Source organism: Anser cygnoides, chromosome 1, assembly GCF_040182565.1.
Source record: "Anser cygnoides isolate HZ-2024a breed goose chromosome 1, Taihu_goose_T2T_genome, whole genome shotgun sequence".
Taxonomy (NCBI): domain Eukaryota; kingdom Metazoa; phylum Chordata; class Aves; order Anseriformes; family Anatidae; genus Anser; species Anser cygnoides.
In genome coordinates, this window is record NC_089873.1 from 31722012 (window position 1) to 31740968 (window position 18957).

An 18957-nucleotide genomic window follows, 5' to 3' on the forward strand; every position below is an offset into this window, starting at 1 on the left:
TACAGGGGAGAAACAAAACTGGGGGGAGTGGCTGGTTTGCCAGAGAGCCATGCAGCCACCCAGAGGGCTGGAGAGGTGGGCTGACAAGGACCTCATGGAGCTGAACAAGAAGAAGTGCACCAAGACAAGCTGGGGGACACCCAGCTGGAAACCAGCTCTGCAGAAAAGAACCTTGCAGTCCTGGTGGGCACCGAGTTAAACATGAGTTAGCAATGTGCACTTGACACTTAGAAGGCCAACTGCCAGGAATACCTGGCTGCATTAGGCAAAGTATCACCAGCAGGCTGAGGGCAGTGATCCTTCCCCTCTGCTCAGCATTGGTGAAGCTGCACCTGGAGTACCACGTCCAGTTTTGGGTCCCCCAGTACAAGAGACGTGGACATCCTGGAGAGAGTCCAAGGTAGGACCACCAAGATGATCAAAGGACTGGAGCCCCACTCCTACAGGGACAGGCTGAGAGCTGTTTAGCCTGGAGAAGAGGAGGTCTTGGGGGGGATCTTATATTGGGGGGGATCAGTGTATATTGATACCTGAAGGGAGGGTGCAAAAGAGCACGGAGCCAGGCTCTTTTCAGTGGTGCCCAGTGGCAGGACAAGAGGCAATGGGCACAAAATGGAGCACAGGAGGCTCCCCCTGAACACCAGGCAGCATTTCTGGGCTGGGCGGGTGCCTGAGCCCTGGCACAGGCTGCCCAGAGAGGCCATGGGGTCTCCTCCTTGGAGATCTTCCAAAGCCCCCTGGATGTGGCCCTTGGCAGCCTGCTCTGGGTGTCCCTGCCTGGGCAGGGGCTGGGGCAGGTGGGCTCCAGAAGGTCCTGCCAGCCTCAGCCAGTCTGGGATTCTGTGAATAATGTATTTTAATGTAAGGGTGTTTCACTGAATGTGGTAGGGAATAATTCTCAAACCCTTACTCCAGAAAAATATGTTCTTAACCAAGCGGACTCAGCTGGCATTCTTTAAATGCTTGTAATTTTATAAAACTGTTCAGAACCTTGAGGTTGTTCTATTTGTGTTTTAGTTTATTTTCCATCGCAGATAATAAATTACAAAGCAAACATTTAAACCTTCCTGTTAAGTGCTGGAAGAAGGATAGAATATATTGTATTATCCTGATAATGTACTGTACTTGTTACCCCAGAAACTTCCTACTCAAGATAAATGTGTTGCTTGGAAATCAGTTTTCAAAGTTATTAAGATTAAGTACATGCAAATATGTACTTAGCAAGGGAGTGATTGGAGAATAAAATTTAGTTATGACAGAGTAAGTCCTTTTGTGTATGTGGTTCTGTAAGATTAGATCCATGGACTCTCATGAATAGTTTACAAGGAAGTAGAAATAATAGAAATGTTCTTTATAGGTGGGATTATTCTGCTATTCTGTCCAGGTCAGCAGCAGCAGAAGGATTAAAACACAATATTTGAACATGAACACCTACTTATTTTATAAGAGGTTAAAGGAATGAGCCTGGGAGTGCAATAATTATTTTTCTTATTCTCTCAGCATAGTGGAATGCTTGTGACATTAAACTTTTAGAGATAACACGCCATTTAATGAGAGTGTTGCTGAGGCCATGGGAATGTTGTGTCAGTTTACACAGACATGTGGTACATGGAAAAAAGTGGAATTGCACCACTTAATGAAGCCTTCAGAGAAATTATTACATTTCTAATTTGGTAAAGTGTCCTCAGGACAATGAAGACAGATCGGATTTTGTGTTGCAATAAATCAGAGTATGCTAGAAACAAACTGAGTTTTGAGTCTGCTTTGAAGAAGCTAACTACAAAGTTGTACAGCTTTGGAGCCTGGGTGCTGGTTGGATCATCTGTCACCCCTGGAGTTAGCAATTGGGCCTTATATATCTAAAAGATTCCTTACCTCACGTTTACCAACCTAAATTATTGTCCATTTGGCAGTTAGCACAATGTAGAAATCTTCACAGTTGCAATGAACTACAGTTATAAAAGGAAATGCAGGCATGGGGGTGAGCTGTAAATCTGTTAGTTTATGTAGCCAACTTCTGAAGTGAGTACTCTGCATTTATTTGTTTAGGTTGTGCTAGATCTTGGAAGCAGTTGAAAATTTGCAAGTAGTGCCAGTGTTGTGTAGTTACCACCTTGGATCCAGCAATCCAAACATTTCAGGGATATTACACCCAAACTGCTAAAAGAAGAACTGCAGATTTGGAAGTAGGTGGATGGTATCTGCAGCTGTGAATCAGAGAGTGTTTGAAGAAATCAAAACACAATTTGAGTAAAGATTTTTGAACTATTCTGGAAGGGCAGCAAAATTTACTGGGTGGAGACAAGTATAGGGAGGGATCAGAAAGCATACTATAAACAGAAGAATGAAATGTGTTAGAGAAAGCAGGAGTTTGGTGATAGCATAACTGATAATGTATCTGAGCTGACATCTCAATGCTTTACTGCAGGAGAAAGCTTTCAGATCTAGTTTTTGTGTTAACGGTTATTGACTTTAAAAAATAGCTAAATGTGCATCTTAATTTATTTTCAAAGGCAATCTGTAATAGCTTGTCTACCAAGTAATCAGGAAAAATAAAACCATGCAAGTTTTAAATAGGGTAAGTCTCTTTTAAAGTTTAATTTTGCTAGGATTTTATTAATATGTCTTAGCTTTATGCAAGACAGTGACTAACTGAAACCCATATGTTTATGAATGCCAGAAAACATCTGGGAAAAGCTGATTGGAAGAGCATGTTATGGAAGTATGCATAACAAATTATAACATAACGAGCAAATTGAAAAATTAAGTTAAGTATCAAGCAACCAGACTGAACTCTGTCTTTCTTCAATCCTAGATACTGCTTCTGGATCTGCACTGGAACAGACTCCGCCTTATTAGAGGTTGGTGGCTTCTCTTTTTTTTTTTTTTTCCCAGTATCCATATCGGATTAAGTTTAAGTAATGAAGTGAAAGAGAGGATCTTTTTATTAACCTCATTGTTTATTAATCTTGATGCAGTGAAAGATGTGGTAAAAACACCGCTAATTCAGAAATTTATGCTGGAGTAATATGCAGAAACAGTATTTTTGACCTTAATGTGATTAATTTTTAAATGTTAGCTATATCGAGATACAACATTTTGACATCAGGTCTGCATGCAAGGTTTTTTGATTCAAAGACTTCTCTAGTTTGAATTGATATTTAATATGTATATCTATAATTTCCTTCTTGAATGTTGGAGTAGAGATGGGATCTACCATGAAAGCCACACCAAAGAACATTTTGTATATATACCACAGAAGCATAGAACCTGATCTGTACTTCTGTTGATTATTCAGAAATGACCTACTGGGCTCTACAAAATATGTTTTAAAAACGTAAGGTGGTACCTGGTGACCAGATTACAGCAGGATAAAGCCCCCCCTGACCAGTCTGTATGTAGATATCACTGGGCAATAGGAAACCCATAGCTCAGTGATGAGCTCACTATATGAAGGAAGAATAACCTTGGGCTACCTATAAAATCATGTTACGCTGCAGTAAGCAACATTACTTGTCTCTGATGAAGCTACTCTGGTAAGACAGACACTGAAATAACAGTGGCAGCTCAGCAGGGCAGAGGAGTGTGCTTAGATTTTCATTAGGGGTAGGCAGGTGTGATTTTTTCCTCTTTAGTTCACTTAAAGGTTGTATTAAGTTAATGTAATATTCCTAGAAGTATAATTCAAGTAAGAACATAAACAAGAGACATTTTAATACAAATTTGGAAACAGATTTCAGAATGTGCTTGAAGTGAAATCCACTCTCCTGTAATGGGACAGGACCAGAGGAAGTCATGGCTCCTAACCGCAAAACACGCTTTGTTGGCTTAAAGTTGTTTAGCGCTGACATTTTTACCTTTGGCATCTTTTACCTTCTGTAACGTCAGTACGTTATGCTGCTGGACAAAGAAAACATGAGCGTAGGGTAGCGCTTTGATGAATCCTGAAGGTACATGCCTCCAACCCTTATCCTTTTGGGAGTCTGAACCTTGGTAATATATTGACAGATGTTTCTGTTGGACATTTGTATAGTAATGAACACAGCGGATCTTTGCAATATACACAAATAACACTAATTCTTCTTATGATGCATTGCTTTTTTTTTTTTAAATATAATTAACCTCCTTGTTTTTCTATTTCAATACCTCCTTGCTTTTCTATTTCACATACTGCTTCAGTTAACTGTAGTATAATGAACAAATTAGTGTGGGTGACACATGGCAAGCAGACTTTCATAGCAGTTCTGCCCTCTGCACTTATAAATACACCTCATTCTATCTTTGTCTATGTTGTCCATGGGCAGGTGTTCGAGGAACAAATCCTTCATTCCTGAATCCTGTTTTTCATCTGAGATGAGGTCCATCAAATCTCTCTCCTCTGTTTGAGAAAGGTGTGGCCAGCTTTGTTGCAGTGTCGCATGTGCTCAGTTTTTCCATGTATGTGTCGTCAGACCTTCCTTACTAGCAACCCCGTAATTGGCTTGGTGCATGCTGTTATTCTGTTATTAAAGCACAACCATTCCTGTGCTTATTGTTCTGAACGAACGAGCTTGTGATCCCAGGAGCAGCTGGATATACCTGGTGCTTTTTGTCTTCATTCAGAATGGCTGCTGTCTCCTGCTGTTTCTAATTTATAACTGCCATCAGTATAGATGAATATTACTTTTATTCTGTGGCTGAAAAAGAAGCAAAATGAAGGATGAAAGTCCTTATAGAGGAGGGGGAGGTGGAAATGAAGGATCCTGCACTTCACTGGAGGTGGAAATGGGGGATCCTTCACCTCAGGGCACCTGCCCGCCGGTCCCTCAGGTCATGGTGCGGGCCTGGGTTGCTGCAGCATTCCTCCAGGTCAGGTGTAATGTCTGGTGTGCGGGTCCCTTTGGGTGCTTTTCCCCAGGGAAGGAAGCAGCTGGGATTATGAGGCTGGTCTCTTGCAGGGCTCTTCCCTTGGCCTGCAGAGAGGGACCAGGCCGTGTGGTAAGCATACCGCTCGGGTGGCCAGCTTTCGACAGAGCCTGTCACGTAAGGCAGCAGAGAGGCTGGGGGAGGGCAGCGCGGCCGCAATGCTCCCTCATCGCAGCCTGCCTTTTGCTCTGTGACCTGATGGGATCAGACAGCCTCCTGTAGGACTTGCCAGGCGTCTGTGCCAGGCTCAGACCCAGAGAAGTGCGGAGCTGTGCTGAGCCATGGCAGCGGATTGCTGTCTGGTGGGGCTCACTGGCTGGCTGCAGGCAGCGCGAGGTGCCTGACAAGCACCTTGGCCGCGGGCTGAGGCAGAGATGTGACTCTGTGATACGACTGGGCAGGTTGGCCCTCATCTGTTCGAAGGGAAGGTTGAGAGGCAAGTACGCTGTCTGGTGGGTATTCAGCAGGAGTTATGGGGCTGTGCTGTTTTCTCTTAATTACTGCATCAGCTGTAGAATCTCACCCAACAGAGCTTTTTTGAAGGATGCTATAAGCTAATGAAATATCCAGACGGAATGCTTCCACTACACCTGTATTTCTATGGTGCAGTATGGTATCTTTCTTTTAAAATCAAGCAGTGTAATGTCCAAGAAGTGTGAAAGAGTTAGATCTGTATGCGGATGTAATCATTGCTTCACACTAAACACTTCTCAACAATCTTGCAGAATTCAATTTGAATGTGCTCAAATGAGTAGAAGCAGTTTGGATCAACATTTTCCTGGAAAGGCCTTCACAGGATACATTCTGCTTATTATACATTAATTTCTATATCTGTGCAGCTGGCTTTTATATAGTAAGCATTACATTTATATTACTGAATTATTTGAAGAGCAATGCTCTTAGTAAGGCACAAACAAAGTACAAAGGCCAGTCTGTTTTCCACATAGTAGATTGTTGTTGAAGAGTTTGTGCCAGCCAGTACAGAGAGTGCAATCGTGTCTTACTCCTCTGAAGAGTGATGAATTACTCAACTGCTTCAGCTCCTGCTGCTCTACATTCTTACCCTTGAATTGCATTGTTGAAGTGGCCTGCTACTCCTCACTGAGCAGCCTCTGAAAAGAGAATATTCTTCTACTGCAACTGGCAGAAATATAAATGTATAGCACTGTCTTCATGGAAGGTCTTCACCTGTGAGCTGTTTTGGATCTGTACCAGCTTTTCCAACAGTGTAGTTAATTGTGCCTTTTTTTTTTTTTCAAGAAAACTAACAGATTTTTTTAACAGCTCATTTTCAGCAAACGGCACTATGCATAGCAGTGTCTATTGAAACTCTTGTGAATCTGTGCTATCCATTGAAACATTTCGATACTCCACATAATTTATCTTGCCATGTTTCTGTTCAAAAAATTTCATCTAGTGTTGTCATTTTGTCTGTTGGTTGATACAATAGGGACTGGAAAAGACAAGATATTTCCAACTAAGATCACTTCATACAAATGTATTTCTGTCTTCAATTTCTGTCTTCATTTTATTGTAAAGTAGGTAGCACTATGGGCCTTGTACAGTCAATCTGCTTAAAATGTTTGTGTCTGCAGATAAGTAGGTGTTTTAACGTGGTTTCCACTCCAGTTTCTTAACATGCCTCAGTACTGTTGCAATTCAGGGTTGACCCCTTGGGTTTAAAATATGACTGACATGCTACTGAAAGGCACCTCCTGAGTGCCACTGCCGCTGGCAATGAATCCCTTTGATTTTAGTAGGAATGATATTGAACCATAGACGTAGCTATAGAGAAGTATTGGATAGAATCATTATCAAAGCAGCAGTAACTACAGAGATTCAAGCATACATGTCTTAATCAGGGGAGTGCAGAGAAGTCTTTTCTAGGCTGGGTTACAAAAACTGATACCTCAGAGGAAACAAAGTACCTGTAATGACAGACTGTGCATGCAAGTCCCTGAAATAATCTATAGCCCTTCATTTGTGAAGGGAAATTAAGCTGGTGTCTTGCTCAGGGGAAGTGCTTGTCGGATAAACATAATTTATTGTAGATTAGGAGATGGATCTCTGCAGATGATCAGAAGCTTCCCTTGTTCACCTCTCATCTCTCTGTGCTCCCTAGGCAGAGCCAGCTGAAGAAAGATGATCCAAATGTTTGTTTAGTCAACTTCTGGTGTTAATGCTGGGGTTGCTTAACAGATATAACATCTTATTCTTGAGGAAAGAAGGATCTGTGTTGGGCACTTATATCGGAGATGTGTTGAAACTTATTTGCATTAAGACAAGAATTTAAGGCAGTTATCTCTATGTGTTGCTAATGTTTCCAAATAAATAAGAGATTCATATGGCTGAAAATACAGACACCAGAGAAGTTATTCTTTCTGTCAACATTGAGGGGCATCCAGGTGCTGTCTCCTGCAACAGGGAAACAAAATCAGACCCAAAATGATAGATCCTTACTAATCTTACAAATGGGTAGTGTCAGCTCTTTCACTGTATCTGTAGCCAAAGATCAGGATATTATGCATTACCACATTAAATGTCTATAATAAAGATGTTTTCCCTGTTGCATTAAGGTATTCATTTGTCTTAATTTTCCCATCTGCTTTTTCTTCTGATGCAGGGATTTGGAGCACAAAGCATAAATTAGTTAGTTATGTAGCTGGAAAGGAGCAAACCCACAGAAGCTATTCCTTTAGAATAATCCAGAAGGTTTTGGTTTTGTTGAACTACAGCTGTTTCCCTTTATCCTTTTTCTAGCTGTGTCCATAATACTTTAGTAGTAGGTTGTGCTCCACATCTTGTGGGGTATATGTGGCGTGTACCAAAAGGTCTTGCGGGACTCGAACATCTTAGGTATGTGTGTTTTTCATTAAAAAGAGACTAACTGTGCAAAATTGCTTCCTAGAGTTTCCTAGAATTATGCAAAACAGTAGTTACTTGTGGATTTTAAAGCATGCACAAAAAAAATCCCTAAACAACACAAACCATAATACTTTCCCCAGTAATTTCTGCAGATACAGACTTTGATTTGAACTGCATGTTTGTGTTTGTTTGTTTTTTTTTTTTTAATGACATCTCATTAAGATGCTCCAGTTGTTGATTCTTGCACTACTAAAAATGCTCATTAACTATAGAAGGACTCTAGATGAAGAGATCAGAGATTAAAGTTTACACTATGGACTTTTAAAAATGATGTTAGATAAATCCCAATCTGTGTTAAAATAAAATATGTATTTAAAAAACAAAACAAAGCAAAAGCATTAAAACATTATTGATAATATGAAAACTGTTTTTGTCAGCAGGTGCTTGTGGAACATGCTGTTCTATCTTAGCATCTTTTTGTACAAACCAGATAGGCTGAAGTTTTTGATATCTTGCCTGAGGCAAGTTTCAAGAATGTGACTATCTGATGTCTCTAAATATTCTTTAGTCTTTAGCATCCTCTTGAGGTGTTGATCCAAGGACCAAGTGCAGAATACTAGTAATGACTTCACTAATGTCATGTACTGGTCCTAATTATACCAAATACAAAGACAGCTTCCATATAATTCTTAGGATAATTATATATTAGTATGTAATTCTCCTACTTGTGTCTCCAGGTATGGCAGTCACTAGTTGTGCTAAAACTTCACACCAAAAGCATATGTTCAGCTAATTTCCTCATCCTTATTCAGTTTCTTTCAGGACTTTTTGGGATACAGTTCTCCATTTTATGAATCAGATTTTGTGCTAATTCTTTAAAATATAATACCTTCCTAAAATTAAAAAGGTTAGCAGAAACATATTTCCTGATAACTGGTTAAAATTTGATCCAAATATGTATTATAAATGATTCACTAAGGCCCACCTGTTGAAGTATAACAGTTATTGTTACAAGTGCTCTTCTACACTGTGCCAGTGCCTCGCCACCCTCTGAGTAAAGAATTTCTTCCTAATTCTAATCTAAATCAACCCTATTTTAGTTTAAAATCATTTCCCCTTGTCTTGTCACCAAACTCCCTGACACAGAGTCCCTCCCCATCTGTCCTGTAGGCCCCCTGCTGTAAGGTCTCCCTGGAGCCTTCTCTTCTCCAGGCTGAACAACCCCACCTCTCTCAGCCTGTCCCCACAGGAGAGGTGCTCCAGCCCTCTGATCATCCTTGTGGCCCTCCTCTGGACTCGTTCGAATACTTCTATGTTCTTCTTGTACTGGGCACCCCAGAGATGAAGATTTCAGTGGTCACTGCTGCAAATTAGATTAGGGATCACTGTGCTACTAATGAAGTAACCCAGAAAAATCTAATATTAGTTGGAAAAATAATGTTACAAGTTCAGCTTCTGGATACCCATCAGGAGAGAGGCCATCTGCTGTCTGCTCTGTGCTGTGCTCATGGTGGGAAGAACTGTCTTGGTAGCTGATGGGAAAAGAGGTGAGTGTGTTTTGGCAGCAGTCAGGTGAACTGCTAGTTAATGAATCAGAAAGGTTTTTTTTTTTTTTTCATCTACAGGTGAGACTTGGGTTAATTGGATCTTCTGATGTTCTTAATAGATTTGAGTCCAGCATCACCAGAAACTCTAAGTCTAGAGCTGGACACACTTCTCATCTCAGCAGTGGCAAAGGAAATCTGCTTAGCCAAAGAAATGCTGTTAGCAGTTGTCTTTTCACTGCAGAGGCATAAGGGTCAGTGGCATGCAGGGACAGCTTGCTTTTACTAGAGACAACTTCATTTCGAAACTTAAATTTATTTTTAAAACTGTCAAAAATAGATACTCAAAGTATGAAATGGTGCAGGATATTTATGTATACTTCTTTCAGGGGTAGACATCTAAATGGTACAAGCGTTTCCTGGCTCCATTTTTCTCTTGGGGATTTTTTCTTCTTGCTCCTCCTTTCTATAGCCCCCATTTTTCTTAGTTCATATTTTTCTCTCTCACTATTTCCTTCCTTCTGGAGTGATTAGGTCCACTGAAATCCAGCGGTCATTAACCTCACATTAGAAACAGGATTTTAGCCAGGATCTTTATTGTCTTTCCAGCTAGCTTCTTAGGCTTGCTTAAGAAGGAAAAAAAAAAAAAAAAAAAAAAAAGATGCCTTCTTTTAGGAAAGCTCTAGAAGCTCTTTCACCATGTCTGCCTCTTACAGTTTTTATGAATTCCTACCAGCCTGTTCATAACCCTAGCAAAATGTGCCTAGCTCATTAAACCTATAACCAGTGAGCAATCTTCCTGTGTAAAAATGACTTGAGCAAAGCAGTGGCGATGGCAGGCCCACTATTTACCACATCTCTTGACTTGGTCAGCATAGGAGAAAGAGAAAATGGCAGCAAATTGACACAGTCCATATTGCATTGTAAAAATGTTCCTCCTTCTGTTTTGTGACAGAACTTGAGGATGAAAATATTCCTCTAAATGAAAATCTTCTTCTGTAGCCACAATGCATGTTTGAGTCGATAAAATATTTAATCTTAATTTAAAAAGTAATAGAAAACATACGCTGGAAAAGTGTTGTATGTTTCATTTTAATGTGTTTAGGGGATTCAGCTTTATTTGTTATTTAAAGATATTATGAAGTTTAAACTTACACAAAAGCTGTGGCCTATAGTTGGAGTACACCTATAGCTTAAGCTATTGAACTGTGCTCCCATTTTCTAGCTGCGCCCATGTGTTGTGTATATTCTGTGTAGATGTGTATGTGTGTGCACTTTTCTATCTGGGCTTCATGAAATTCCTTTTATCAGTTTCTGTAGTAAAATTCAGCCAGTCAGTACTGGATCAAACACTTCTCCTTGTGTGGAGAAGTCCTTGAGGAGTAGAAGATATGTCACTGAGATTTCAGGCCTACTGTCAAAAAAAAATAAAATAAAATCAAGTATTAAAGTACCACATTGACTTAGGTGATTTGGTGAGTTACTTCACTACAGATAACCAGTTCTTTCAAAAATTGTTTGGAGAATCATATTTAAGGTGTGAGAAACAACCTGTGTGTTTCTGAGCTATCTTCCTCTTTTGCTCTATAAAACGATGGGAAAATATACTTTTTAAAGTAAGTGATGTTTTTGCAGGTTGGGAGCGTAAAGTTGGTGTTGGTTCTGTGAGCATCATTTTTATCACAACCTCTGTTTTGACAGGAGACTTTAATTTAGCTTTGTGCATTCGTTTCATGAAAGGAATTTGCATGTAATAGCCAAACTGCATCTGGGAAATTGTGACAGGAGCAATCACATAGTGAGTGACTTTATGGGAAAAACAAGCAGCTCATTCCCAGCAATATTCCTTGACTTTGAATGATGCCTTTCAGAGTGGGACTGGGCCAGGGAACATGGAAATTCCCCATGAGAGGTGCCGGGAAGAGGGTAGTGTCGGAGGGCTTTTGGAGAGAGGTTTTCCCTGACTGTGTGCCAAACAAAGTAGACAAGAAGAGTTGTCCATCCAAAGTGCCGAGGTCAAACCCTGGACCAGTTATTCCTCGGGGGTATAACTAAGGACGGAACAAGCTTTCAAATGGGTTATAGGAGGAAAATATTTATGCAACTCTGGATTTTAACTGTGAAAATTTCAGACATTTGTGATTTAAGACCAAAGCAGTACACCCTTGGGGAACACGTGAAAGAGATAACATCCTTATCTTAGGATGGGTAAGACAGGAATTCTGTTTGGCCTTCTCTTTCCATACAGACTAAAACTTAACTTGTTTATATTCATGATAAAATTTAAGAAAGTAGTGAAACCCATGGAGAGACTACAGAGCAACTAATAACACGGGTCTCTTAGCTGGCTTGTGAGCTACTGATGTTCTCTGTTCTCTGTTGCGCCCATATATATCTATGTAGAAGCAACAGTCAATTTTTATTCAAACTGCTGAGTCCCAGAAGCATGTGAACATTAGAAGCTCCCAAAAGGATAAGAATTTAATTCCCCACATAGACTGGTTTCTATTTAGATGAGGTCTAGAGTTATCTATGTGTGTATATATATATATATATATATAAATACAATTCAAACATTTTTGAGTTTTATTTCATGCTTTGTGTATAGTTACATACACGTACATGTATTATATATAAAAAAACTATCATTTGTAAGTTATATATATAATTCAAAACACAGAAGCACAGAATCATAGAATGGTTTGGGCTTGAAGGGACCTTAAAGCCCACCCAGCTCCAACCCCGTGCCATGTGCAGGGACACCTTCCACCAGACCAGGTTGCTCAAAGCCCCATCCAGCCTGGCCTTGAGCACCTCCAGGGATGGGGCATCCACAGCTTCTCCGGGCAAACTTTTTCAGCACCTCACCACTCTCTAAGTAATGGATTTCTTCCTTATATCTAATCTGAACTTCTATTCTTTTAGTTTAAAGCCATTACTCCTTGTCCTATCGCTACACCCCCTGACAAAGAGTCTCTCCCCAGCTTTCCTGGAGACGCCCTTTAGGCACTGGAAGGCCGCTCTAAGGTCTCTCTGGAGCCTTCTCTTCTCCAGGCTGAACAACCCCAACTTCCCCAGCCTGTCTTCACAGCAGAGGTGCTCCAGCCCCTTGATCATCTTTGTGGCCCTCCTCTGGACCCATTCTAATACTTCCATGTCCTTCTTGTGCTGGGGGCCCCAGAGCTGAACATTCATTCTAAAATACACTTTTAATATATTTTAATTAGATTGAGCCAGGTATTTATGTTACATACATCAATAAATTTGATAAGCTGTTAAAATTTTCATAGATGTTGTGTTGCCAGCACCATTAATGCAATGTAGCTTTAATTCAGTGTAACATTTTAGCTTGTTTCCTAAGGAAACAAGGATTATGCAGTCACTTTCTGTCTGTCAGTCTGCTTTGTAGTTTGAACTGCCTTTCTAGCTCCTGCAACATGGGAAGGAAGTATGCCAATCTTGAAGATAATTAAGTTCTTACAAGTTTTTATATATCTGTAGCTAAGTAAAGAGGAAAAATCCAAATCAGTGTCCTACCGAGTGGAAAGCTGTTATATATTCTCTTTGGCAGCAATCAATATATACATACCTCCAGGCTAAGCACAGCAGGTGCTGTCTCCTGCCCAGAAGAGATGTCAGAAAGTATATGTGGTGAGAAGAGAGGCTGAAATTATTTTAGTTAAGGGGTGTGAGTGAGCTGGGATTCAAATCTGTAGGAAATCGTGTTTCATTTCTGTCAGTTGCAGAACAACTCTAAATCTTTTTTCAGTTCACCATTCATATTTCCGTTTCAAGTAATGTAATTACTGAATTCACCAAATACACAGTTCTAGAGATAAGATGCCTCTGAGATGAGAACAAGTGGGATATTGAGAGTCTTTGTACAGTATGCTTAACACAGCTAAAGCTATTTTGCTTCATACTTTATCTTTACAGTTATTAGCTATGAGCCATTTTTCGGTTTTGTTCTCTGACACTAGTCTGACTTGCAGCTTCAGAAATCTTTTTCATTGGTCTTTAAACAGACTTGTGTTAGTGCTCACTGAAATAAGTGAAGCATGTCACTCTAGAAGACCATTTCCAAAAAATCAGATTTCACTATGCAGTCACACAGTGTGTTTAAATATTTAGCTATTGGTACTGTTCTAAGAACTAATAATTTATGTTTGTATTTCCATTAATATCAATATATTTACTTACAGTGTAGTGACAAAAGGATTTGGTACTGTAAATAGTTTCTAAGAACATGCAAAGAATAAAATTAGTTCAGAAGTCTTGCTTTTCTAAAACATTGAGTGGTCTGGAGCATGATGCTGAGATGAACAAAGAACAATGAAAAAGAAAAATCAAATAATGTGCCTTCTACAGGCTGGAAATCTGCAACGTGGTCAGCAGAAGTGTATATATGTGTATAAAATTTCACTTATCCTTTAAAATAATACTTAAAAATAAGTAATGTGGTAGTAGAATTACAAAATAAATAATTTAAAATTAGCAAAAGGAAACCTATTTTACTTCATAAATTATTTATGGGAGTCATCACTGCAGTATATTATATCTAAAAAGCTTAATAAAATTCCAGAGGACATTCAATGAATATTCGCTTGGGGAGGATAAAAGCGATGCATTTATTTGTGTTTCAGGGCATGAGCTTGGAGAAGGGTGAGGACAGAGGTGTTCATTAAGAACATCCAAGCACTTTCCTGTTCAGGCTCCTACTTGCTGCTGTGCAATAGGAGATTGAAGTAGATGAAGCTAAGTTCTGGATGCCTGCAGGACGAGTGCCATTACCCGATAATGCTGATCTTGGGATGTTTGTGCACTCCAACAGTCCTTATCTCCTAGCCTTTTCTGTTAGTGGATCTCATTAAATACCGCACAGCTTCTTCTCAGGCTTCATTTGGAAGGAAACTGGTGCACATTGAGAAGAGAGCGGAGAGGGGAGCAGAGGAGAAAGGATTTTCCATATTACGTGGCTATGCGGATATTAAATGCCACGTTCCAGCTACATCCTGATTTGAGATGAGACCTGGATGATATCTCCTATGTGTCATCTAATTGCTGCAACACTTGTCTTTCGTTACACCCATTCTGTCCTCATCTCTTGCTTCCCTGCGCTATTCCTTTATAGCTTGTATTGCATGAGCCAGACTCTGCAATACCGTGGCATGGTAGAGGGTCTGGTATGTCTGTGCCCCCCAGTTCAGACATCAGAAGGACTGTTAGGTATAAGGCTGGGCACAGCTCTGCTCCTGCTGGTCCTAGAGCTAGCTGAGTGTCTCTGCATAATCCTGCGTGCATGGCATATAGATAGCCTTTATAAAATAAACTGTCACCCTATTTTTCTCTGTAAAGTGTTTGCTTCAGGTTTGGGAGCATGTAGAAGTGCATATAATTAATGAAATATTCTTAAGTGGTGTCGTGGGGATTTTTTGCTCATTCTTATGTTTGGTTTTTGAAACCCCTAAGGATTAACCTTCAGCCTGAATGAGTCAGGCAATCCATTTAAGTCCCACCAGCAGTGCACTCTCCTTTCAGTAACTCAAATATAATCTGTTTTAATACAGTTAATGATATTTCAGTCATTTTTTCTGGTACTGAGTTGTACTTAATAGAGTCAAAACATCATGCAACACATAAATGATAAAATGGCCCTTACATCTTTCCTCGGTCTTTTGAGTCCTTCATATGATACTCTTTTGTTTTCATTGTCTTGCATGCTCCTTTGGATAAACAGCAGACAGGAGAAGGAGGTATGATTTGAGGTTAAATTTTATAGGTACTTAATGCTGAAACCCACAGATATTACTTTAGGAATGCTAATAATTTGAGCATAAAGATAATCTTCAAGGTTAATTAAAATATATTTTGTATAAATGTGCAGTGGGTGTAGAGAAGGGAAACGGGTGTCTGTCAGAATGGCTGTGTGCACTGGAGTAGAATGTGCTGTTCACTGGCAGCTCAGGGAGAGGAGAGGTAAGAACCTATACTAGGAATACGGTAGGTTACAATATAAAAGCATCTGGAATGTGGACAGAGTATTTGAAATATGATTTTATGTGAAAATCATTGTCTTGTTTTATTCTGCATTGTTCTGAATTCATTTGGAAGGAGAAATCCCTGGCATTGTGGAAGTTACAGCTAAGTGGTGTAGACAGAGGTTTTATTATCAGATGCTGGTGACGAGTTTACTGGATCGATATATGTAAAATGAAATACTTTAGATATCTGTACAGATAAAAAAAAAAAAAGCTGTTCTGAAATAAGAACAAAACCAAAAAATTAAAAGGAGAACATGATCAGATGTAGAATAAAAAGAGAGCAAATGATTCATATTGTTATCAAAAACTGCTGAAGATCAATTTATTTGGGTTGTTCAGAATTCATTCTGCTGCAGCTAAACCCAGTTTAATTATATTCCAGAAAGTCAAAGAAACTCTTCCTTGACCACTAATGTTTTTATGATTAGTGGAAAAAAATAGAGGAAGATGTATGCTTCCATAAAGCCTTGTCTGGATTTCACGCTGAATACCATTTTTTGTTATATATTTTTTTAAAATATTCAGTGAGCTGAAGAAAGTCTTTGGTAAAAACAGAACATATTTCCCTAAGGGGTTCTAGAGAGGGGTACTGCTTCTTTCAGGTAGATGGGTAGATAACTTTTGGGAGTCCAGACAAGCTGTGACACCTCACAGCCATAGAGAGAGCCTCTCTTCATCAGGTAAGATAAAAGGGAGTGGAGCCAGATGCAATCCTCTCCAGAAGGATTACAGAATCTGGGCATTTTTTTTGTCCATAACTACTGTGATGAGCTCCTATCTGCCACAGACAAAAGTAACACAAATGAACAATAAAATGTGCTCCTGCATTTATTCCTTTTCTTCTGAAAATTACAGCTAAACATCCACATACCTAGCCCAAGCCTGTCTCTTTGGACAAAAAAGCTGCCTAGATTTTGTGATCTTTATGGAAGGGTTTTGCCTGCATGCGGCTCCAGTCTTTTATCTTCCTGAAGAATATGAATAAAGAAGAAAATGCATTGCAAATTCAGATGTGGAAGACCAGGTTCAGAGTTTGGTTCAGGTCAAACACTTGAACTTCGGCCTTCCATACCAGATATCAATTTTGTGACCATCTATATTTGTTATATATTGGTTTTAAATGTGCTTGGGTCTGCAATATATTTTTTTCCCTAAAATCAGTTTCTGTAAGAGGTCTCACTTTTACGTGGGAGTCTCCCAGGAGAAAGCAGCCCCTTGGAGAATGTCTGATAATGGCATAGCATTGAGGCAAACTTCTGGCAGGATTTCATGGATTACTTTTATAATGCTTCTAGTTGATCTTCCCATTACAGGCTTAAAAAGCCAAGATTATCTTAACTTAGGTATGTCAGTCCTCTTTGAATCCAGGCCGTTATTTTCATGATGAAAATTAACATTTTTAAGTGCTTTGCTGGATCAGGGCCCAGATGATTGTTACCTCTTTCAAATTAGTGCTTTAAAGCTTCCTTAATCATAATAATAAGGGAATTTTACCAATAATTATTAATGAATAGTATTACTCTGAAAATTCCCCTGTGAATCTAACTGCATACAGGAATTAGAGCGTTAGTTCCAGTATTTCAAAAATGTACTTTAGCAATCTTAATGCAATTTATTTACTTTCTTGCCCACTGATAATACATTTCTTTTCTTACTGTTTCTGTTAAAGAGAAACCCTTTCCGACTAGAAGGTCACATTAGATAATGATGTTTCCAAACTGCTTGTGTTGAGAAAAAGACAACAACACAATCCACGTCAATTTTTGAAAATTAACCTTTAACGAGGTAAAATCTCTTTGTTTTCGAATCTAGGGAGAAAAGCAGCAGTGACTGAGAAGTTAGGGACCTGAGTAGGACCTTGGATCTAGATCTTTGTGTCAGTAATAAGAGAATTTTAATACAAGAATGACTTTAGTAAGTGACAAAACCAAGCCCTGGACATTTTGGCAAGCTTTCCCTACTTTTCTGTAAGCATTTCTTCAGCTCTTAGAGTTGAAGGGTAGCACTAAGGCCGTTGATGTATAGACTGAAGTGGGCAGAGGGTAGGGAACCATGGAAATTGGAGTTGCTACAAGATTTTTATTTTTATTTTTTGCATAAGAATATTAGAATCTGAATTTTTACAGGAAAGATCAGGAAAGTGACTTGATTTCATTGAAGGGCGAAGGCTGCCACAGAGCTTTTAATATTGTATGAGCTATTTTTATATTTTTATACTATTTTTATACTGTATGAGCTATTTATATTGCTGTATGTACAGACAGGTTTTTCAAGTGTTCTTTCACAATTAGCATTGTAGGTACTTTTGAGCAACCTTGCATCATCGTACAGTGTCAAAGACTCTCCAGTTTCTCTGGTGGTTTTGTTCTTTGGTTTTCCTCCTGTTGTAACAAATAAAATCATGGTCTCTACCCTTTTTCTGACAAATCCAACACTGCGGAACACTTTGATACTGTATATTGATTTCCTCTAATATCACTTTAATGCTTCTTCTCTTGGTGAGACTAACTACATATCAACCTTAGCAAGTCATCAAGCATGCTTATTTCTACGGAACGTTCCTTAGTAACAAAAAGATGGACTGAGAAGTCAGAGGCTTTTTTTGTAATGTGTGTGTGATGTAAATGACGAGCTTATGTTTGTTTAGAAAATGGAAGTAATAGCTTTATCTTTTTCCTGTGTAACAGCATACTCAAATGTACCAGAAGGGATTTGTAAGATAGGTTTCATTAGGACACAAATCAATAAACTGGAAGAGGTATATCACTACATAGGAAAAAAACGTAGGTGAAACACATTAAAGTAAAAGGATTAAGATAAAAGGCTTTGAAAAGAAAGCCTTGCCTTTGTGTGAGCCTTGCAAAGCTAGCTCTTTCCTCCAGCTTTGCTTGTGAGGTGGAGTAAAATGCATACGGTCCCTTCCTGTAGTCGCTACTTTTGTAACCACTGAGGGTTGTTTGCAGATCTGCCCCTTACTGTGAGCAAGTCCCTGATCCTCTCAGGGGTTTCCTGCATAACTCAGAGCTATCAGGTCCAGCTTCCTGCACCCTTCCTACCAGGTACGTTCTCACAGACCCTACAAGCTGCTTCTGGGTGGACGAAACCCTGGAAGAGAACTTCCAGGGAACTTCCCCAGAAACGCAGGGGGCACCATGTCAGCTTGCTTAGCTTGGGAAGCACAGCCCAAGGAGGTGTCAAGCTCTTTTGCTTCCTCTTTGGTCTTTGGGCCCAGACTCCAGTGCTCGTACAGCCCAGACAGATGATCCAAATCCCTCCTGCCCTGCTGTACAAAAAAAATCATGACTTTTACTGAACACAAACAAATTAAAATGCCTTACTGTCCTTCAGGATACACATACATCTCTGAGGAACTAGAGGTGGAGATAGAGGAGATGGTAAAACTGTGGTCATCAGAGAGTTATATAGTTTGTTTTTTGGCAGTGTCTTCTTGCAGGTTGTCCCTTCCATGGATTTTTGTCAGAACAGCTTAGTCACTGCCCATGATGCAGTACAGTATTTGCTGCCTGGTGGTGTAAACCCACCCTCCTCCATCTAGCTTTAGATAGGCATGAGCTATGGAAAGTATTTTTGTGAGTCCCTCA

At 39.6% G+C, this 18957-nt stretch overlaps 1 protein-coding gene across 2 annotated transcripts in view; it reads left to right on the forward strand.

Moving 5' to 3' along the window:
• The window catches only part of CNTN1 (contactin 1), a 249712-nt gene that overhangs the window by 66867 nt on the left and 163888 nt on the right, over positions 1 to 18957 (forward strand). For both annotated transcript variants that reach the window (XM_066991953.1, XM_066991949.1), the window contains exon 2: positions 2816 to 2861. The gene's annotated coding sequence lies outside the window, so the exon portion shown is untranslated. The remainder of the gene's footprint in view (positions 1 to 2815; positions 2862 to 18957) is intronic.